At 38.4% G+C, this 24,580-nt stretch overlaps 1 protein-coding gene across 2 annotated transcripts in view; it reads right to left on the minus strand.

The window, feature by feature from the left end:
* The window catches only part of notch1b (notch receptor 1b), a 185,819-nt gene that overhangs the window by 110,425 nt on the left and 50,814 nt on the right, over positions 1-24,580 (minus strand). Inside the window, exons 5-7 of one of the 2 annotated variants that reach the window (XM_087252915.1) lie at positions 13,063-13,154; positions 10,779-10,828; positions 52-131 (exon numbers count right to left, since the gene is read on the minus strand). The gene's annotated coding sequence lies outside the window, so the exon portion shown is untranslated. The remainder of the gene's footprint in view (positions 1-51; positions 132-10,778; positions 10,829-13,062; positions 13,155-24,580) is intronic. The other variant, XM_087252914.1, reaches the window with a different exon arrangement.

Genomic DNA, 24,580 nt, shown 5'->3' on the forward strand with positions numbered 1-24,580 from the left:
ACGTGGCAGTACGACGCCGTTCCTTTTCTCGCTTACCAACAGACCACTTACCTCCGTATTGACGGCTTTTTCACATACGTCAGAGGATTTGAGACGCAGAGGGGAGTTGACCATAATGACAGGGTTTGAGTCTGGTAAAGAATGGTTCCAGAAAGCAGGTAAGACAAAAACAGAAGCCAATGGATCAAATAAACAAGTAAATAGCAGGACGAGAATGTAGGAAAATCTGAAATCATGGTAAAACACAGGCTGCCGCGCTTTTGAAAACACTGTTGGTTGGGGTTAGGGAAGTGGGTTTTTGGGTAAATCGGTGCTTTTGAAAACACTACTGGTTGATTTTATGGAAGGATTACGGTGGGTCAGTCAATCAGTCAGTCAATAGCGGCCTCTGGTGGATTTATGTGAGAACAGCAGGCTGGAATGGCAAATTTGAGATCTGAAAAAGTATACACAGCGGCCTCGCAAAAACAAAACAAAAACTGCAACAAAAAAAAGTACCTTGAAAATGATTATCGCCCTATGCCTACTTGGGACATATTTGGCGCTCTCCAGAAATGTATGTAGGGGTATGTATTTTTAGAATGAGCCTGGGTTGGTCTATACCAGGGATTTCCAAACTTGGTGCTGGAGGGCCGTTGCCCTGTTGAGTTTAGCTCCAACTTGCTTCAACACACCAGTCAGGAAGTTTCTAGTATACCTAGAAATAGCTTGATTAGCTGGTTCAGGTGTGCTTGATTAGGGCTGGAGCTAAACTCTCCAGGACACCAGGCCTCCAGGATTGAGTTTGGACACCCCTGGTCTATATGGTTATGAAATAAAATGGCATTTTTGCTCTCTTATCTAAAGTTAAACATAAAGGGTGTGCATTATATTTGAGATTAACAATACAGATGGTTTTGTGACTGTGAGTTATTCTCCTCAAATGCTATTTAAGTTAAGAGATTAACTTAATTTAAGAGACTCTGATGAAACCTGCATGTGGATTCAAACTTCAGTTGTCTCTGTCACTCCCCGTGTTACACTTTGTTTGTGTTCAACTGAATAAATGAACTGAAACATGTCTGAGACAAGTGGAGGGTGATTAAATGATTGCAAGTAAATGATGTGCAATTTTTATTTTAAAGTGTACAATCACTTTAAATTTCTTTTTAAATCTTAACCAAAGCATTCTTTAAGAGATGTGCTTTGTGTCTATTGAACAGCAGTTCTGTCGTTCTAAATGGTTCTTCTGTGCATATTTGTGGGCGATCGAGTGAAACCCACTAACCACAACATTCCTGCCACCACAGTGAGCTACTGCTGTTGTTTATTATGATTACAGACCCTCTAAATGTATGGTTTTATATGTCAGGATAATCCTTAAAGGTTGTCAGAGATGTGAAACTGACTCTAGCCTGCAGATCAAATGGCATGAAATGAGTTGGTTGAAAACAAAAATATGTGTACTCGATCTATTTAGTTGAAGTCAAAATTATTTGCCTTCCTGTGAATTTTTTTACTTTCCTCCTTCAAATATTTCCCAAATTATGTTAAAAAGAGCAAGGAATTTTTCACAGTATTTCCTATAAATTTTTTTTCTTCTGGAAAAAGTCTTATTTGTTTTATTTCTTCAAGAAAAAAAGCAGTTTTTAATTAAAAAAAAAAAATCTTTTAAGGTCAATATTATTAGCCTCCTTGAGCAATATTTATTTTCGATAGTCTACAGAACAAACCATTGTTATACAATGACTTGGCTAATTTCCCTAGCTTGCCTAATTAATCTAGTTAAGCCTTTAAAGCCGTACTCACACTAGGTAAAGTTGCCTCGAACCGGGCCAAACACGCATGTCCCCCCTCCCATCTCCCCAACGGCCCGCACTCACACCCCAATCGGGCCTGGGCACGCTTACGTCATCGATGCTGCGCTGTTCAGTGAGAAGCACTCTCTCACTCAGCAGCACAGTGGAGATTTCTCTGGTTATATCGTTTCAGTCGGTTCGATATGCAGTGACATGCAGTCAAATATTTCACCAAACAGTCCTTAGGGATGCGGGGTCACGCAGTCAGATATTTCGCCGAATAGATCCGCCACTTTTGGCGCTCATAAACAATCATAAAGTCCTCGTTCTGCAGGTATGAGGAGGTCTGCTGAAGCCGCGCAGCTGTCGTGCTGTGAGGGGTTTGCGTCTTTAATAAATTACAGCAGTTTGCGTTCACTGAACAGTAAGAATGATTAATGAATCCATATGAAACAGTCCCTTAAAAGTCACATCTCACTTTCAGTTTCGTGCTTTGGCGCGCTCACGTGAATCCAAGCCCAAGTGAACCGCGCTCAGGGCCACCTCCTCCAGCCGGGCCAGGGCTGGCCAAGTGAACCGTGCCTGAGCCCGATTCAGCGCACTCACACTTCGCAAACAATCCGGGAAACGGGCCTGGGCACGGTTCGGATAGCACAGTGTGAGTAGGCCCTAAATGTCACTTTAAGCTGGATAGAAGTGTCTTGAAAAATATCTAGTCAAATATTATTTATTGTCATCACGGCAAAGATAAAAGAAATCAGTTATTAGTAAAAAGTTATTAAAACTATTATGTTTAGAAATGTGTTGAAAAAAATCTTCTTTTCGTTAAACAGAAATTGAGGGAAAATATACAGGGGGGCGAATAACTTCAACAATAACTATGGAACAATTGAAAATGTCAATTGAAAATTCTCTGAATTTACAAATTACAATTATGTGTTTGAGTTACTGATTACAGTATATTTCTTATGGATATAAAAAAAAACCTGTAATTTAGAGAAAATTACAATTGGTCAAAATATGTTTTCCCTTGTTGTGCTTGAAAATCAAGATTATTCAATCAAATACTGTTTTTTTTCCTTTTTTGAAGGTAAAACATTGGCATTGTGCACTGTAAAAAATATCTGTTAATTAACAGTTTGCATATTTTGTGGTTCACACGTGTCTCTGTTTTTTATGGCTGTGAATTGCATTATGGAATGTTGATCTCTGCTCTGTTGACTTGATGTTGAAAATTCAACTATAAATATAATGGAGAAATAAAATACAGAGAAATAAGTCTGTAAAAAGAGTGACACGGTGGCTCAGTGATTAGCACTGTCACCTTACAGCAAGAAGATCGCTGGTTCGAGGCCCGGTTGGGTCAGTTAGCATTACTATGTGGAGTTTGCATGTTCTCCCCGTGTTGGCGTGGGTTTCCTCAGGGTGCTCCGGTTTACCTGACAGTTCAAAGACATGCGCTATATGTGAATTAGATGAATTAAAATGTCCGTAGTGTATGTGTGTGAATAGGAGATTGTATGAGTGGTACTGGGTTGCAGCTGGAAGAGCATCCGCTGTGTAAAACATATGCTGGATAAGTTGGCGGTTCATTCCGCTGTGGCGACCCCTGATTAATAAAGGGACTAAGCCGAAGGAGAATGAAGGAATAAGTCTGATAAATAACAGAAAATGTACTGCCAGTTTATTACAAGGTTTTTGTAGAGTAATTCTGTCACGTTTAGCGTGATCAAAACAATAACAAAAACGGGAACAAAAGGTTGCGGATCCAAGTGCAGATTTAATATATATATATTGCAGAAAACAATGACAAAAATCCAAAATATCAAAGTGCAAAGTAACAAATAAACAACGAAACAAGAAACTAAGACAGATTAACACGAACTAGACTATGGCAAAATACAAGAGCAAGCTCAAGAACAAGAAACTCGGTAAACATGACAGAACACGGAGGCAAGAAAGACAACGACGTGATAACAAACAGTGGTGGCATGATGGAATATATAGTCCAGATTATCAACAGAAAACGGAGACAGCTGTGAATACAATCAGTGTATGTGTTCCGGTTAGGGTTGGGCATCTAAGCTATAATGCCGATCCGATACGCATCTCGATACAAAGAATACGATCCGATATATTAGCGATACATTTGTGACATATTGCGATGCAACACGATACGATTCACACCCATATCACGATACAATGCGATAATTCAGCACTAACTTATTAGATCAAGTTTATGAGATGATGTAAGAAAGGATGCTGTGCCATTGAATGAGTTTGATTATTTATTAACCAAGCAAAACCAAGACTTTTTTTACAAACTGGCTTTTCTCTCAGAGCCAGAGTGTCAGTTTACAGTAGAGGGCCATTGTAGAACCTATAGCACATATTATTTAAGTATTTTCAAGATAAACAGAATGTATAAGTGCAATATATATTAAAATATATATATTTGCACTCTTTCAACATAAAGGTTTACCATTGCACAACAAGAATTGTGATTTAACTTTTCAACTATGAAAACAAGTTTTACAAAGATATATTGTGCCACTGAATATTCAAAACTTAAGGCTGTGAACTAGCAGTGTTATGCTGCTTTGAAACATCACTATCACTGTAAACAACAGGCTAATAAAAATATAACAAACCAGCAATCTTCTTGCTGTGAGGTGGTCAAACTACCCACTGTGCCACCGTGACACCCATTATTTTTATCATTATTATTATTATTATTATAATTAAATAAAAATTAACAGGAGGAGGTGTTTAAAACCTTCGTTCTCCGTGACACTAGGCTGAATATCTTTGCAGATGAACAATGCAATAACATCCGTTATTGGCGTAGAGCGCATGGAAAAAAACTTGCAATGCTTTTCTCACCACTTTTGGAGCTGGTAGCTACAGTTGAAGCAGTGCGAAAGCCGGAGATGCAGGAACACTGGAAGATGCTTTCACAACAACACCGTGGCGCCGCTTCAAGTGAGATTTCAGATTAGTCGTACTGCCCGCGTATTTTACAGATGCGCGGCACATTTTGCAAATTGCATCTGTCCTGTCAAGTCGTCCATCCTTAAATGTTGCCATACTTTAGATTTAAAACTCATTGGGGAATAAAATGTTTGTTTTGCTTCTCGCGCTTTCTGAGGGCGCACCACTAGCTTCTTCAGCACACCTGATACACTGAGTTGTAGTGTAAGTGTACACATCCGCAAGTCCGTTGCTAAGGCTTACTTTATGTAGGTCGATTAAATTATGCGCCAAAAACAGGTTGACAACACTTGTTAATAAATAAAAAATATATTCTATATTAAAAATATAAGCTGTATCTTGGAAAAACCGATGCATCTCGCAAAAACCGATGCATCTTGATTTGCTTCCAAAATTTCATTCATCCTCTGCTGCTCAACCGATGCACTCGCATCGTGCACGATATATATCGATGAACCTTCCCATCCCTAGTTCCGGTGTATGCACGTGGTACGTATGGATGTGTAGTCTTTTAGGGCGCTGTAGTTCCAACTAGGTGTCCGATGAACTACAGCGCCCTCAGGTGGTCACTGACCCAGTCATGACAAATATACAACAATATATCACTTTAAACTAAAATTGTTAATAAAAGTCACTTTTTTGAAAATTTTCAAGATTAAAAGCTGTTGGAGGAAAGATCAAGGTCCCGTAATGCAATTCAGAAGCATAAATAAACAGGAAATTCAAGAATTCACACATTTAACTTGTGATTGATTTTAAAGCTTGTTTGACATGCTGTCCCAGGAGAGAGCCTTGACCTCATAAGATCCCGTTTGCAAGGCGAGAAGGGAGTTTGAGCTCAGGTAGATCTTGAGAATTCCCCTGCTGTAGTAGCTAATGAACAGATAGAAATAACTACTTACTAGGAGCACGTCTATGGTGCTGATTTGGATTAATGAATTTACTTAAGTTGCATGTTTTTGGATGATGGAAGGAAACCGGGGAACCCAGGGGAAACCCACATGAGCAATGGGGGAACGTGTAAACTCCACACAGAAACGTCGGCTGGCTTGGTAAGGGCTAGAACCAGTTACGTTCTTGCTGTGAGGCAACAGTGCTAACCACTGGGTCACAGTGCCACCCATATAGGAAAGGCGGAGGAGTAGGGGTGGAAGGGGGGATTCTTCAAAACAGATGGCTGTCATATAGAACTTAGGGAATTTATAGTGGTTTCGGAATTGTCTGATTAATCATAAATTGAATAATGCGGGTATGCCGCAAGCAATCATGAGCACGAGATCCTCTCGAAATGAGTTTAGAAATAAACTTCATTAAATAAACTAAATAAAAACATGAATCACAAAATATGGAAAACTGCTAATTTGGATATTTTTTACAGTGTATAAAAATATAAATATCTGAAAACATGGACCTTTTTTGTTATTATTAAATAAAAAATTGATGTCATTCTTGCATAATTGTTCCGCAATTATTATATTATGCAAAAATGACAACATTTTTTGTTTCACATTTGTAAAAAATGTCAATAGTTACAAAAAAAATAGCGTTTTGAAGTTTTATTTTTTTTCTTATAACTCATAGCTATAGTTTGTAAATCCAAAGGAACAGTTTTTTCAAGTAGTCTCTGCATTTCTGCATTCCATAATAATATGGACACTTTCACACCATTCCCATGACTAGGCTTTGATGATAAACAAAAGTGAAGTGGAAGCAACATACTCCAAAGTAAAGTAATTATTGTGCTGTATTGGAAATAAAAACCTTCTGAGTAAACTGTTTACAGGACGCATATCACAGATAGACATCAATGTTTCCCACGCTTGTAATTTGGGAGTCGTTTTGTTTATTAACAACAACGACGTATTAGCAATAAAAACATTAAACTGACAATTTGACGATTTTAAACAATAAAAGTCATGTTATGGTTATATGGTATACCGTAAAGACTTTGTTGCATAAACCCAATTCAAAATGAACTCTATAAACTATACATTTATGAACGCACACATTGGTGTGTTTACAAACAGTATCATGTCATTCATTTTCTTGTCGGCTTAGTCCCTTTATTTATGCGGTGTCGCCACAGCGGAATGAACCGCTAACTTATCCAGCAAGTTTTTTACGCCGCGGATGCCCTTCCAGCCGCAACCCATCTCTGGGAAACATCCACACACACACTACGGACAATTTAGCCAGCCCAATTCACCTTTACCGCATGTCTTTGGACTGTGGGGGAAACCTGAGCACCTGGAGGAAACCCAAGTGAAGGCAGGGAGAACATGCAAACTCCACACAGAAACGCCAACTGAGCTGAGGTTCGAACCAGCGACCTTCTTGCTGTGAGGCGACAGCAATACCTACTGCGCCACTGCCTTACCCCAGTATCATGCAATTATAGCCATTATTATGTTGTTGAAAGAAATGGGGCATTTGCATGGCCTCTCAAGTGTAAAATCAACAAAAGATATGATCCCAAAAAATATTTTGTGATTAACAGGTGTTTTTGAATGAGCCTACAGTATGTTGCAACAAGGACCTTCTAAATCTCTCTGTGGAGCATTACTAGTCTCTTACTGAATGAGTTCTAAAAGTATTATTCAGTGGATGGATCTTTAAGTTTAACCTTGTTCATTTACCTGCCTATTATTAAGATGCTAACTTTTTTATTAGCACTATAGTTTGCTCTTATTTTATATCCCTAATCAATACCTAAACCCAACTACTACTATACTAACTATTAATAAGCAGCTAATTAGTACTTTATTGAGCTTAAAATCTTAGTTACAGTTTTTCTCAGTCGCTTTGGTGCGTTTCTCACAGCACCAGTGCATTTTTGCACAACAGTTAATGCATTTCTCAAAACAATTAGTACAAACTGCAAAACCTAGCTGATAACCTGCAAAAGCATGTCACATGCATAAAATAGATAGTTCATTCCTTGAAAGCAAGTATTCATGTCAATCAAAGTGTCCGTGTCATCAAAATGAAAAGTCCTGACACCATTGCTTATGAACAAGATAGTCAAATGGCTTTGTCATGTTTTCATTAGGACAGTTTACTCTGTTTTTCAATGCAAAAAAGTCAGATTTTGGTGACTTGTCATGAAAATGCACAAGACAGCACTTTATACTATATTTGCACAGCCATTTGAAAACTACAGTAAAGTTAGACATCACTGCTTAGTGAGGGATCTGAGTACAAGACACTGAATATGTATGTTTTACATTTTTACTGCATTTGCTCTTTGCAATTCTAATTTATTCCCAGCATTGTGCAAAAGAATAAACACACCCTTTTTTACAACAAACATAAACTCCCTTTAGGTAGAGCTGTGCACAACTGTACACAATATTGCAGTACATATTGGAACTGAGCCTACAACATACACAGGTCTGTAAATCATTCATCAAATTGTTCAAATTTAAAGACATTTTCAGGAAAATAAAGATTTAAATTTGTTTTAAAAAATTTGCTTGACAGATTTTGACAACAAGTTCAACATTTTTGTATGTAATGACTCAAGCAATGAAATGAGGACTATTAGTTTTATATGCAATGACTATTCAGCATTCACAAGTTTAGTTAATTTTGACTGACATGACATAAGCGAATGATAATGGTATATGTTATAAACAGCAGAGAGTTGTAGGAAAGCAATTGATGCATGTCCGAAAGCATTTGCAATTTGTTGAAAGGAATGAGAAACTGCTACTAGGATGTGCACAGATGACTAATTGTTTTGAGAAATGCACTACCTATTGTGCAAATGTAAATAGTTTTGTGAGAAATGCACCAAAGCGACTGAGAAAAACTGTAAATAGTACATTAAATTAAAGTGCGATCTACTATTATCAAAATGTTTCACTTTTAAACCTGTTTTTCAGCCCACAAAACAAACGCGATATTGCAAATGAATGAATCTGAATCCCTGGCATCAGGTTTATGTCAGCTAACATCTCTCATTTTTACTGAATGAATCCTGGCATTGTATCTTCAAGGCCGTCTGTGGGATCTGCTTGGTGTTGCTAAAGAAAAAAGAAACTACTACAATGTCCTATTGTGGATCTATTGTAGTCTGATAGCTTCCTTAGTGAATCAGCGATTGATTTATGCATCCTGCTACTCTGGACTCTTCTCACAATAGACGTCTGGCTTCTTATGTGTCTCAATATAAGAACGATTTCAGATAGATGCAGAGCTTGCACTGAGAATGACTGAATTAAAGAGTAAAAATAAAACGTTAGCTAAACATTTTTGGGGGTTTTCGGAACTCCTTGCTTATTTTAATTTAGTTGTACCGCATGTTAATGGGATAGTTCACTTAAACTTGGCAAACATATACAATCAGTTAACACAATGTAAAAGCATAAGCACAATCCATTTCTCCCAATATTCAAGGTACTTGTCCATGTGCAGTTCTAATGAAAAAGCCATTAGCTGAACATTTTAACCCAAAAAATAACCAAAGACATGTTTAGCAGCTGTTTACTTGTCTGTTTTTGGAGAGTCCACAGCTGCTTCCCAGCATTGTGCAGAGATAGAGCGTGTGGACAGACACCCAACGCGCATGCAATGCACCGCAGAGCTGTAGCTGCAGGACAGTTCCCTTACGGCCTTTGTTTTTGGCTGCATAATCACAAACAGGAAGTTTCTTTGGGCCAGTCGCACAGAGGTACTTCCCCCTTTTGTTTGTTGGAGGTTGTGTGAAAGTTTGTGGTACAGACCCCACGTCGCCCCATTTCTCTTCATTCTCACCAATCCGCGAGTGCATTCCTGATCATTTAAAGGGATAGTTCACGCAAAAAACAAACATTGTGTTATCATTTACTTACTCTGGACTGTTTCCAAAACATAGTTTATAATGTTATGTAATCAAGAAATCTTTAACCATTGACTTATACAGCAAAGTAGGTCAAGGTGTTCCAGGAATGGCCAGCCTAGTTATCAGACATGAACATTATTGAGCATGTCTGGGGTAAGATGAAGGAGGAGGCATTGAATCCAAAGGATCTAGATGAACTCTGGGAGTCCTGCAAGAACCAACCGAGGCTCATTGTGGAAACGTAGTCCCGCGGACGTTTCTGGGGACCGCGGAATACATCCCGGCGGGTACGTACGGCTGCAGTTTTTGTTTTTGCGAATCCGCGAGAGGCCGCTGTTGTGCGCTTTTTCGCATCTCAAACGCCTCCAGTTTGCGCAGTTCGTGCCCGCGCTGTTTACGCGTGAACCCACTAGAGGCCGCTGTCCGACTGACCAGATGATTGACAGCGCAACCGGCCAATCGGCTGACCCGCCCTCCTCCTTCCCTGAACCCATCCAATTTTACCGATTGACCCGCCCGCTCGCTTCCCGAGCAACAGTTTACAAAAGCCGTCCAAAAAAAGAAAAGCCCTGATTTTTTTTTCTACCGCGTTTTCGGTTTTCACCACGTTCTCACCCTGTTACGAAACTCGTTCACTTAATTTTTGGGATTCTGTTTTTGTCTTACCTGATTGCTGGACCCGCTCTTCCCTGGATTCGAAACCGGTCGCCGTGGTCAACTCCTCTCTGCATCTTGAGCCTGCCGACGTACACGGTGAGCTGAGTGGACAAACGGGTTGCAGCAGGGAAGCCCTCCACAAGGAGGTAAGCGGTCGGCCGTCCGGCCGGCAAGCGCGAAAGGGAAGAGCGTCACACCGCCCCGCAGCGTTCGCTAATAAATGCAGCCGTACGTACCTCCCCGGACGTAATACGCTGTCTCCAGAAACGTCCGCAGGACTACGTTTTCAGAATGAGCTTGGGTTGGCAAGAATGCTTTCTTTGCCATTCCAGATGACTTTATTAATGAGTGATTTGAGTCATTGCAGAGATGTATGGATGCAGTCCTCTAAGCTCATGGGAGTCATACACAATATTCATATTTTTTCCAATGGCGGTCTATTGATTATTTAGTCTATGACAAAAAATGTAAAAAACCAATAAGTATGCAGTCCAGGAGAGTTGTGTCATTAGCAATGTCTAAAAACTTACTAATATGGTCCTCAACCTCACGAGAAGTCTTCTGTAACAGTGATGTGACTCTGACAACAGCAGTGAGGATCCAAATGCAGATAAGAGAGGTCAGGTAAGCAATGGTCAACACGGGCGCAAACAGATGTAGGCAGACAATCCAGAGTTGTAGTCGGATACACAGACAGATGGTCAGAAGGCAGGCAGCAGCAGGAATAAACAGATAAACAAGACGAGGATCAAAATATGGCAAAGCAAGACAAAGGAAACGTGCTGTAATGTCACTAAACAGTAAACAAGACTCAACAATGAGTGACTCAAAGTGAGCCGTATATATGTGTGTGTGTAATCAGTTCTTGAGCAGCATCAGCTGTGTGTTTGCAATCAGTCAGGAACCGGTTGTGTTTGTGGTGCATGACTGGCTCTTATAGTCCATTTACCAGCAGATATGTGATCTGTGTGTTTACCAGCGATCTGCACAGGCTGCATTGCTGGTGATCGTGATACTAATGAAAATTAATTAAAATATCTAATGAAATAATTAATAATAAACTAATTATTATTAAATTCCTAATGAAATAATTAAAAATCAAGACATAATAAAGTGTAATCTAGAGGCCTTTGCCTTTCATATAAGCCACTTCTGATTCCAAATGATCAACTAGAAGTCAAATATTATTTGCTGTTCCTAAAACTTGAAAAGGCGACAAGACTTTTGTCAGGTAGTGTATATTAGGAAAAACAAATACTATGGAAGTCAGTGGTTACACACATTCCCTTCAGCCCTAAAATGCAGCACAATGCAATGCACAATTCAGAAAATGTGTTCTATTGTTTTCTTTGATCTTGTACAACTCAGTTCAAACTATGTGCCCATCTGTGTTTTTCAGATGAACTCCAAACCAATATTATTCAGGTGTGCTCTATTAGAGAACTGAACCAGAGGCAGGCACATCTCAATGCGCAGCACTAAACAACAGAAATGTTGGCAGTGCAGAATCAATCACTCCAGACACTGATATCAACCTGAAACCAAAACACATGCACAACTTTATATAATAAAAGAGAAAGCAGCAATCAAATAGAACAAAAACTGCATGCTTTTGCCAAGACAAACTCTGGCAGTCTATAAAATACACATGCATGGCTGATTTTTAAAACTGAAAACATAAGTGCTTTCCTTTTGTTCTGTTTTGATGCAGTGCACTTATTTTGTTCATGTTGCATTGCGAAACACAGCTTTACAGCCATTAAGATTTAAGGATAAGGGTGAGGTTAGAGCCAGGTTTCATTATAAGGCTAATATCAACAGTGTATTTATAGATTTAATAACAGAAATAAATAACAGATGTGCAGCGGTTAATAAAAGCATGTACAGTTACTACCCAGCAGGCAAACAACGTCATATGACATAAGTATTTGGTTATATTTTGACTGCGACATCAGGGAGCAATATCCAATGACTAACGTTAAATAACGTCATAATAAGACATCCATACAACATCAGTATAACATCAGGAGACATTGATGTTGATCTTCAGTAGATGTTGATCTTCGGTTGGTTTTTGGTTGTGGAATTAACGAACCAAAGCCCAACGCATCTAAACGTCGTAATGTGACATCCATACAATGTCAAAGTCTAACATCAGTAAAGATTGATCTTTGGTTGGTTTAAATTTGTGGCATTAACAGTCCAAAATCCAACAACATCTTAACGTCGTAATGTGACGTCCATACAACGTCAAAGTATAACATCAGTAGATGTTGACCTTAGGTTGGTTTTCGGCTGTGAAATTAACCAACCAAGCCTAAGGTCATCTGAATGTCGTAATGTGACGTCCATACAACATCAAAGAGTAACATTAGAAGAGATTGATCTTTGGTTGGTTTAAATTTGTGGCATTAACTACGCAAAATCCAACATCATCTTAACGACGTAATGCGACGTCCCTACAACATCAAAGTCTAACAACAGTAGACGTTGATCTTAGGTTGGTTTTCAGCTGTGGAATTTACCAACCAAAGCCCAACGTCACCGTTCGCGCCCGCGCTGTTCTCGCGTGAAAAGTCACCGGATGCCGCTGTGAAGCGACCGTCTGTCCGACTGACTGGCTGAACGACTGAACAATCGACCGGCTGACCCGGCCGTCCTCTTCTTCCTCCTCCTCCTTCCCTAAACCCAAGCAACAGTTTGCAAAAGCCGTCCAGAAAAAAAAAAGCAAAAGCCCTTGTCTTTGATTTTGACCGCATTTTCGGATCTCATCGCGTTCTCATCCTTATTTTTTGATTCTGTTTTTCATCTAACCTGATTTCTGGAACCGCTCTTCCCCGGACTCGATCCCGGTCGTCCCCGTGGCCGGTTCCTCCTCCTCCGCTCCGCCGACGTAACGCTGCGAGCTAAGCAGACAAACTGGTTACGTTTCAAGAATGAGCTTGGGTTGTTAACATCAGTAAACGGTGATCTTTGGTTGGTTTAAATTTGTGGCATTACCTAACTGAAATCCAACGTCATGTTAAGGTTGTAAGTGACGTCCATACAACATCAAAGTTTAAGATCAGTGATCTTTGGTTATCGCGATTTTTTTGTTTTGTTTAACAATATAGCGATTTCGATTTTAATCAGAATTTTGTCATAGACAGACTGAACCTGTGTTTAAAGTGTGAATCTGAAACATATTTTGAAAGACAAACAATTAGACCTTTATCAAAGTGTGTCTCCAAAACAGATATAAAATAAAAATCACCTAGTAAAGCAGTATCAAATTGTCCTGGATTGTCTCATTAAAATCAGTCAAGTTTGGTGAAGGAAAAATCATGGTTTGGGGTTACATTCAGCATGGGGCGTGCGAGAGATCTGCAGAGTGGATGGCAATGTCAGCAGTCTGAGGTATCAAGACATTTGTGCTGCCCATTACATTACAAACCACAGGAGAGGGCAAATTCTTCAGCAGGATAGCGCTCCTGCTCATACTTCAGCCTCCACATCAAAGCTCCTGAAAGCAAAGAAGGTCAAGGTGCTCCAGGATTGGCCAGCCCAGTCACCAGACATAAACATTATTGAGCATGTCTAGGGTCAGATGAAGGAGGAGGCAATGAAGATGAACCCAAAGAATATTGATGAACTCAGTGAGTCCTGCAGATCGCTTTCTCTGCCATTCCAGATGACTTCATTAATAAGTGATTTGAGTCACTGCAGAGATGTATGGATGCAGTCCTCCAAGCTCATACACAATATTCATTTTGTTTCCACTGCAGCATGACTTTATATTGTATACTGTACATTATTTTGCTGTTAAGTGACAAGACTTTTGTCAGGTAGTGTGTATTTTTTTTACCCTCAAATGCCATTAGACATTGACTTGCATGACAGTTTCGGCTAAAAACTTGTTTAATATCTACAGAAGGAAATAAAAGGCTGAGGGTAAGCAAATTAGCAGCAATTTTTCATTTTGCGTTGAACCATCCCTTTAATTACAGAGAAGTTGAATTAAATTTGAGTTTCTGAGGTACAAAGACAGTTAATACAACATGGGACCAAAATACAGTATTAATATATAATCGGTTCACAATTATACCCTCATTCCTCATGATTTCTCCTAATTCCCAGGACAAAAGCGGTGTTTTAATTCGCCTTTATTTTGGATCCGAACACAGTGTTGAGTGGCTCGCGTGTGTGTATGCAGGAGCTTGTAGGATCAGTGATCAGAGAGCACATTGGCTCCATGCAGTCTGGAACTCTGGGTAAATAACTACAGTTCATTCATGGGAATGAAGCTTAAATAAAGTTCCACCGCTGGGACTGTGACACATGGCCCCATAACAGAGATGACATTCAGATGGCCCTATCTTTAGCTTGTTTTCCCTATGGACGTCAGCTGAATTAGATTTCACCGTAATTTATGCAGTTTGACTTATTGCTCTCTTTGTATAAATAACAAACAACAGACGTCAACATACACAGATGTCTATAAACTTCACTAACCCCTGTGTGTGGTTATGCAAGAGACTGTTACTGCTTTTCAAATGTTGTTGATGTAGTTAGATGTTGACATCTGAGGTCACGGTTCTCCAGGGAAAATGGCAGGGAATGAGGTGTTATCGGAAAGATTTTAGCTGTTATGCTAGCTATCGTGATTTTTTATTATTCCAAAACACTCAGTGGCTAACTTTCCTTTGACTGTGCCCCTGATTTATTAGGGGTCGCCACTGCAGAATGATCCACCAATTACTTGGACATGTTTTATGCAATGGATTCCCTCCTAGTCGAAATATTCCAAAACATATTATTGATTTTTGAGGAATATATGGGATCATACAGGAAACTCAGTGCTGGGTTGCGGCTGGAAGGGCATTCACTGCGTAAAACATATGCTGGATTAGTGGTTCATTCCGCTGGGGCGACCCCAGATTAATAAAGGGACTAAGCTGAAAAGAAAATGAATAAATATAAGAAACTCCTTTTTTTTTTGGAAATATGCTGATTTTACATGTTACCCTGAGTTAACAAGTTGAGTTTGACCATTTTTGAATCTATTCAGTTGGTCTCTGGGTCTGGCGGAAGCACTTTTAGCTTAGCTTAGCATAAATAATTGAATTGGATTAGACCATTAGCATTTTGCTCAATTTGTTTTTTAAAAGAATTTGGATAATTTTTCTATTTAAAGATTGGTTATTCTGTAGGAGCAGTGGGGAGATAAAGCTCCTATTTTTTAGTTTAATATGGCTAGGAACTATACTCATGGGGTAATAATCAAAGAACTTCATATATAATAATATAGTTCCGAGCCAAAGCAACCTTTCACCTTCCTTTGGCTTTAGTACATGATGTAATTACAGAACTGTCAGGATTAAAAAAGGAAAATTATCGAAAGAATTTTTTGGAATATTTTTGATTGAGATGCTAATGGTCTAATGCGATTCAATAATCTATGCTAAGCTAAGCTAAAAGTGTTCCCCTAGACTCCTCTCTGTGTCCCAAGCCCAGCGACATATGCGGCGAGCCACTGGACCAACTGGTGACATTGGAAAAGCCGTCTATTCGAAGGGAAGAAAACAGCTGGTAGCACAAAATAGAACGGCGTCACGTCAGAAGAAATTCAGCCATTCATATTTCTCATACCTGTCAACCCTCCCATTTTTTCCGGGATTTTTCCATCTTTTAGGTATATCCAGCTATCATCCCGTATAGGTATTTTCCCATATTCCAATATTTCGATCTCTTTATGAAGGGTGGCAACATTAAAGAGCCAATCCTCCCTATAAGTAACTTATACCGTCTAACCACAAGGGGGTGTCCCTTGCTCTACAATGTGAGTCTGTTTTGTTCTTTTTTTATTTAGGCATGAAAACACTTTAACATAAATATAAACCAGCGCAATTCCCTTCTTTTCCATTACAGGTCCCGTCGCTCCTTCTATGCAATCTTCAAAACATTCACGTAGCAGTGCGTGACTGTCAGATGAAGCAAAATTCTAGATTTTGGGTGCGTGTTTGAACAGACATATACACATAATTAATCTAAAGATGTTGATCTTGGTGGGTTTTTTTTTGTCTCAAACACAACTAATTTTGTCCTAAATGAGCATAAAAAGTTATTAAAGCAATTGAATGCTTTCATTAAAACGTTAGATCGGTGCATTTTTAAAGTGACACCTCGGCTATTTAATGTAATCTTCTGTAAACAATAATAATAAAATAAAATAATATTTATTTATTTAAAATAAGAATGGGGGGGGTGGGGTTGGGGGCACATCCCTTATTTTCACATCCCAATGTTGACAGGTATGAGTTCTGGCTACATAATTCACGATCTCCAGAAATGTATATAGGGCTACATTTTCAGAATAAGCCTTTGTTGGAAATTGAACAATGTTGAATTTTGCAATGGAACAGGGAATCAATCTGTTTTCTAGGTTGATATGGCTAGCAACTATACTCATGGTATAATAATCGAGTAACTACATAAACATTATTATAATTCCTAGCCATAGCAACTTTTCACTTCACATTGGTTTCAGTACACGATGTAACTAACAGACAAGCTTTAAATAGGAAAATTGTCTAAACTCTTTTTTTTTCACTGCACGATATGCTAATGGTCTAATCCTATTAAATGATTTATGCTAAGCTAAGCTAAGCTAAAAGTGCCAGAAAAGCTGAATGGATTAACAAAATGTTAAAATTTAACTCTTTAATTATTGGGAAGTGGTAAAATAAGCCTATTTCCAGAATATGTGTAGCCTTTCTTTAACCTCATTTTATCCTTGTTCCTTAAAGTGGCTAAAGGTTCTTAAAGGTTTTACTATCACTCACTGGATAATTTCTATTTTTTAGACCGTTCTTTATATATATACCCAATATAAAAATCCCAGCAGATTAGTAGTTTCCAAAATATTCAGACCAGCCAATTAAATAACCTTTCTTCCCTATTCTTATGCTCAATTTGAACAGCAGAAGTCAATGGCAGCAAACAGCATTTTTTTAAGTATCTTCTTTTCTGTTCAACAGAAGAAGCTCAAGTTACATTTTGATCAAGTGAAGGGTGAGTAAATGATGACGGAGATTTCACTTTTGGTTGAACTATCCCGTTTAACCTGACGGGTTGTCCTTGTTTAACCCAAAGTTGGCTTACAACAACCCAGCATTGTTGAGAATGTAGAATTAATTGTTAACCCTGGGTAAATAATGAGCAGTGAGAAACGTGAAGGAAGATAACCCATGATTCCCTTGACCTGGGGCTTAGAATCACTCAGAGTTCACTCAAAAATATTTCTGCTGCTTGTACAAAGTACTAATTTAAAAAGAGCTGAAACAACACAATTCTTGAGTTTTTTTCAGCCTGAACCGTTGATATACGGCAGCATAGATCCATGCTTTCAAGTTGCTGATGCCAAGTTCTGACCCTACCAACCGAATGTCTCAGCAGAAATCGAGTGTTTTTTTGAGTTACTGTTGCCTTTCTATCAGCTGGAGCCAGTCTGGCCATTCTCCTCTGACGTCTGGCATCAACAGGGCATTCACACCCACAGAAGTGCCGCTCACTGGATGTTTTCTCTTTTTTGGACCATTCTCTGTAAACCCTAGAGATGGTTGTGCATGAAAATTCCAGTAGATCAGCAATACTCAGAAATACTCAGACCATGCCACGTTCAAAGTCACTTCAATCACCTTTCGTCCCCGTTCTGATGCTCGGTTTGAACTGCAGCAGATCGTCTTGACCATGTCTACATGATTAAATGCGTTGAGTTGCTGACATGCGATTGGCTGATTAGAAATTTGCGTTAACGAGGAGTTGGACAGGTATACCTAATAAAGTGGCCAGTGAATGTATCTGCGTTACGTTGACTTAATATTTGTTGGGACAACATGAATAAATTGTGTAGAACCCTGCATTTGTACAGTGTTACACTGTAAAAAATGCTGGGTTCCACACAAATCCTTCACGTGGTCCCAACACAAAACGATTAAGTTAACTTAATCGTTTTACAAATTTAGGTGGATTAAACTAAATGAAAAAAAAATTTGTGTTGTTTCAACTAATTTAAAAAAAAGTAGTTTAAACAAGCAGCAAACAAAAAATATATTTTTGAGTGAAACTATTTAAAGCTTTCAAAAAGAAAAAGCTTTAATGACACAACTTCCGCTTCGTTTCTCCTCTACAGCCTGTTATCATCACTCACTACAGCGAGATCACAGATGTCTGTGTCTCGGTAGATAATAAAGACTGATGTCATGGTTCAGAAAAAGCACAGCACATGTGAAATGAACTTTCTTTCTGTTTATTTAAGCCTATGTTATCTAATTCGGTCTTATCACACGTGAGCCACCTTTCTCAGATACTCCTATGAACGTTTTCACAGGCTCCTCAAATGTCCCGTGAAGATGCTGGACAAACAGTGTTTGTTTTTGACACCTTTCAGGCCTGTTCATGTTGAGCCGGGGAGTGGTGTGAATCTCGTGAAGGAAATGAAGTTCGGATGTGAAACCACAAAGGACAATCTTTAATAAAGAGTGTGGGAGGGAGCGTGATTGTGAGAATAGGTGGACGGAGACAAAAGGCTAATTTACAATCTTCTGTTTAATGTTCGCGTAAAGGTTTTGCTGCATGTTTCCGTTTGCTGTATATCACCTGTCACCTGCTCGTATACACCATCACAGCAAACGGCTCGTCTGCGAGACAAAGAAAACAAACTAGAGGCAGCGGACTGTGTTTATTGTCAAACCTGATATCTCTTTTCCCAGCTTAGTTCAACTAGTTCTGCAACTGCGCCAAATTCCTCCAGAGCCTGGGAACTAAGAGGCATTAGCGGAAAATGACAACTAGCCAACCTTTCTATTTACAGTAAACACCCAGAAGCCCGGAGATGTCTTCTCTGTAAATGCGTGCTGTGGTTTCAGAAGTCAAAAGATAATGGCTATAACTATATGTAAAACTGTGTTTGTTGTTCAAAACGGTCCCATTGGATCTTATAAAATGCAAATTCATGCAGAAAAACGACTGTACCAGAGAATTTTCTCCCCACCGCCACAGGCTGCAACAAGATCTTTATGAAAATGACCAGGAATTCTGAGATGAAAAGATACAATACAAATACAAATTGGATCCAGGGTCTAGAGGAAATTCTGTTTCATTTGCTGTCTCGGGAGGTACTTAGTAGGCAAGGCTTAATTCGCCATATTGACCGTTACACGTTTCCCCATTCAAAACTATACGAGTGACACATCTTGTGTATTCTATAGTCTCTCTCTCTTTCTCTCTCTCATTTTACATTTACATTTAGTCATTTAGCAGACGCTTTTATCCAAAGCGACTTACAAATGAGGACAAGGAAGCAATTTACACAACTATAAGAGCAACAATTAATAAGTGCAGTAGGCAAGTTTCAGGTGTGTACAGTGTAAGAGGCAAAACATTAGTAATGTAAATTTTTTTGTTTTGTTTTTTTTTTGTTTTGTTTTTTTGGTTTCAATATTTTTATTATCAGAAATTTTTCACTGACATTTACTTGAAAATACACTTTTTGCAGGCATAAACAGAAAACTTGCATTCAAACAATTAAAGATTTGAAAAAGTAAATAAAATAAAATAATAATTGGAAAAAAACAACAACAAACAACATTCATGAAAATAATAATTACTTAATACTAATAATAAAAAATAAAAAATCTAATAAAAAAATAATAATAATAAAAACGCATTCCCCCAACCCACCAGTGCTACCCAAAAATAAACGTAGGTACTTAAGGCATAGTAAACATATTAATTACAAGTTTGTAAAAAGGAAATAAAAGGGGACCAAATTTTGCCAAATAACAGAACCTTGTGTATTAAGGTATATCTGATTTTTTCAGATGTAGTGTACCTGTTAACTCTGTCAGCGGTGGAGCCAGAGAGGCAATTGCAGATTAGGAAGGAGAGTGGAGACTAAATAGTTGAGTTTTTAGTCGTTTCTTGAAGACAGCGAGTGACTCTGCTGTTCTGATGCAGTTAGGGAGTTCATTCCACCAACTGGGCAGATTGAATGCGAGAGTTCGAGAAATGTGATTTCTTCCCTTTTGGGGATGGAACCACGAGGCGACGTTCATTCACTGAACGCAAGTTTCTGGAGGGCACATAAATCTGCAGAAGTGAGAGCAGATAAGAAGGAGCAAAGCCAGAGGTCGCTTTGTAGGCAAACATCAGAGGTTTGAATTTGATGCGAGCAGCAACTGGAAGCCAGTGCAAACGGATGAGTAGCGGAGTGAAATGTGCTCTTTTAGGTTCATTAAAGACCACTTGTGCTGCTGCGTTCTGGAGCAGCTGAGGAGGTTTGATAGAGTTAGCTGGAAGCCCGGCTAGTAGAGAGTTGCAATAATCCATTCTGGGTTTCTGGGTTGGCAGAAACTTCAAGCATTTCCGTTTTCGCGAGGTTAAGCTGAAGATGATGATCTTTCATCCAGTGTGAAATGTCTGACAGGCAGGCTGAGATGCGAGCTGGAACCGAGGGATCATCAGGGTGAAAAGAGAGGTATAGCTGGGTATCATCAGCATAGCAGTGGTAGGTTTTTGATACTACATTTTGATACCTAGGTCTTTAGGGTGTTTTGTTGTGTCTTCGTGGATCTGTTTAAGAGATGACAGCATCTGTGAATAAAAGCGCAGGCTAATCCGTGTGTATGTTTGCTGACAGATAAGGGTGGCTGTGCATGAAGGGCCATGTGTTCAGCCTCATTTGAGGGCCCTTGAGAAACAGCTTTGACAGGCTGAAAGACATTGCTGGGGCCTTAGATGGACATCCAGTTGTTGTTTTAACATATGAAAAACAGGTGAGCAGGATTTAAAATCAGAGCTTTAGTGACAAACTTAAAAGTAGATGCCTTCAGTAGACTAATTAAAAGGGTATCAGATGTTTATTATATCATCTATTTAGTCCCACGTCATAAAGTATTACAAGCTGTTTTAACGTTTATCTACTGTATAAAACCCTGTTTTCACATCTGTTTTCACGGTACTATTATTACATATTTTTAAATAGTAGTACTTATTTATTAGATACTGTTAGATACTTGTGCGTATTGAATAGTTTAGAATAGTCAAATATTCCAATTGTGACTAGAAAATATATTTTATAGACTTAAAGTTGTTTATTAGCTACTAATTCATACGTAAATACTAGTACTTGTTTATTAGATACACTTATTTAACAAACACTACCATTAGATATAGTGTTTGCTTATCAAATGTAATATTAATTAGACAGTCATGCCAATATAGTATAGTTATAGTATTTATTGATTACCTACAAGTACTTATTTAACAGACTCTTGTAGTTATTGATTGGGCAGCTATATACTATTTATTAGACTTATTAAACTATTAAATTAAAATCTAAGAAAGAACAATCTTACCAGTGACGTGAAATGAGAATTAATATCCAATAAAAGTAGTATAAAAGGAATATATATCGTTGGGTTGTTACACATCTATGTATATATTCTAAGGTGATGCTGGCTATATAATCTGCAGAGACTAATCTGAGGAGACACTGACTTTCGCTATATAATCAAAAAAGATGTTGGCTATATAATCTGAAAAGACACTGATGTTGGCAATATAATATGAGGGAATGCTGGCTATATAATCTAAGAAGACAATGACTTTGGCTGTATAATCTGAGGAGATGCTGGCCATATAATCTGAGGAGCTACTGATTTTGGCTATATAATCTGATAGGATGCTGGCTAAATAATCTGAGGTGACTGATTTTGACACTGACATTGTGACACGGAATATATTCTGAGGCGATGTTAGCAATATATACTGAGGAGACATTGACTATATAATCTGAGGAGATTCTGGCAATATAATATGAGGAGGCACTGACATTGGCTATATAATCTGAGGAGACAATGACTTTGGCTATATAATCTGAGGCGATGTTAGCTATATATTCTGAGGAGACATTGACATTGGCTATATAATCTGAGGCAAATCTGGCTATATAATCTGAGGAGAAACTGACTTCACTATATAATCCGAGGAGATGCTGGCTATATAATATGAAGAGACACTGATATTGGCTATATAATCTGAGAAGACATTGACTTTGGCAATATAATCTGAGGAGTCAATGATGTTGGCAATATAATATGAGGGGATGCTGGCCATATAATCTGATGAGACACTGACTTTGGCTATATAATCCGAGGAGATGCTGGCTATATAATCTGAGGAGACACTAACATTGGTTATTTAATCTGAGAAGATGCTGACTTTAAAATCTGAGGAGACACTGACATTGGCTAAACAATCTGAAGAAATGGTGGCTTTATATAATCTGAGGAGACAATGACTTTGGCTATATATTCTAAAGGGATGCTGGCTGTATAATCTGAGAAGACACAGACTTTGGCTACATAATATGAGGAGACACTAACATTGGCTATATAATCTTAGAAGATGCTGGCTGTATAATTTGAGGAGACACTGACTTTGGCTATATAATCTGAGGAGATGCTGGCTATATAAACTGAGGAGACACTGACATTGGCTATATAATCTGAAGGGATGCTGGCTTTAAAATCTGAGGAGACACTGACTATGGCTAAATAATCTGAAGAAATTGTGGCTATATGTAATCTGAGGAGACAATGACTTTGGCTATATATCCTAAAGGGATGCTGGCTATATAATCTGAGAATACACAGACTTTGGCTATATAATATGAGGAGACACTAATATTGGCTATATAATCTGAGGGGATGCTGGCCATAAAATCTGAGGAGAAACTGACATTGGCTACATAATTTGAGGGGATGCTGGCTATATAATTTGAGGAGACACTGACTTTGGCTATATAATATGAGGAGATGCTGGCTATATAATCTGAGGAGATGCTGGCTATATAATCTGAGGAGATGCTAGCCTTATAATCTGAGGGGTGTTTACTATATAATCTGAGCGGTACTGGTCATACAATCTGAGAGAATCCTAACTATATAACCTGAGAGGACACTGGCTATATAATCTGAGGTGACGCTGACTATATAATCTGAAAGAACACTTGATATATAATCAGAGGGAACACTGGAGAACTAATACCTAATAATGTTTACTAGTATCAAATGAATGTTAATAAATGAAGTAGTATCTAATAAATAAGTGCTAATGAATAAATGAAATGACTAGAAACTTAAATACCAAGTGCCAGTATCTAATAAATTACTACTAATAGTATCTAATGAATATGGTACATGGTAGTGTCTTTAATAAAGGTGCTGATAACTAAATAATAAGCAGTAATCACTAATAAATAATTACTTGTACTCAATGAAAAATCTTCTAGCATGCCAAAGATGTGTATGTATGTGTACTGCAGCATAAAAATAGATACTGGCATGGATTATAGATTAAATGTAAAAATTGCTTGCCATACTTATTGTCACAAAATCACGAGACAATGGAGAACTCAAGCTGATTTATTCAATTAATTCAGTTTAATAACTTTTTTTAATTTGATTAATGAATTAATTCAAGCTCCTTAGCGTGATAGTCTACAATGGCCAGTTCTTGTATTGTTGTCTGTGCTAGGCTGATTTCCTGCTTGTTGTTGTTCACTGGATGAAATAAGTATATTGTTCTCTTCAATGAGAAGCTGGAAGTGGGCTGAACGTAGCATGCTGACATTAAAATTTTACACCTAAGACTTATGTTTTCCATCAATTGACTGTATCTGTCCAAAAGGAAGTGACAAAGGATGAATTACTTCATAGAAAACTGCTTGACATACAGTCATGAATAAAATTAAAGGCAGGGGCTCATTTCAGGTCAAAGCTTCCTTTTCACTTTCCTCAAGGACGTGCTGGCCATTGTTAACAACACAGACTGAGGGGATGCTGGGTATATAATCTGAGGGAACACTGGCTATTTAATATAAGGGGATGCTGGCTATAGAACCTAAGGAGATGGTGACTATATAATCTGGAAATTGTGGTTATGTAATCTGTGATCTGAGATTGCATACACAACCTTCTTACATAATCTGAAGGGTGCTGGCTACACAATCTGAGAGAACACTGGCTATATAACCTCAAGAGGATGTTGGCTATATAATCTAAGGAGATGCTGGCTATATAATCTAAAGAGAATCTGGATGTTAGGGGATGCTGGCTATATAATCTGAGGTGATACTGAGGTTGGCTTTATAATCTCAGGAGATACTGACGTTGGACATTTAATCTTAGAAGATACTGGCGTTGACTATATAATCAGAAGTGACACTGACTTTGGCTATATGATCTAAGGAGATGTTGATGTTGGCTATATAATCTCAGGAGATGCTGAT

The sequence above is a fragment of the Danio rerio genome, chromosome 5, assembly GCF_052040795.2.
Source record: "Danio rerio strain M-AB ecotype USA chromosome 5, GRCz13ab, whole genome shotgun sequence".
In the NCBI taxonomy this organism is placed as follows: Eukaryota; Metazoa; Chordata; class Actinopteri; order Cypriniformes; family Danionidae; genus Danio; species Danio rerio.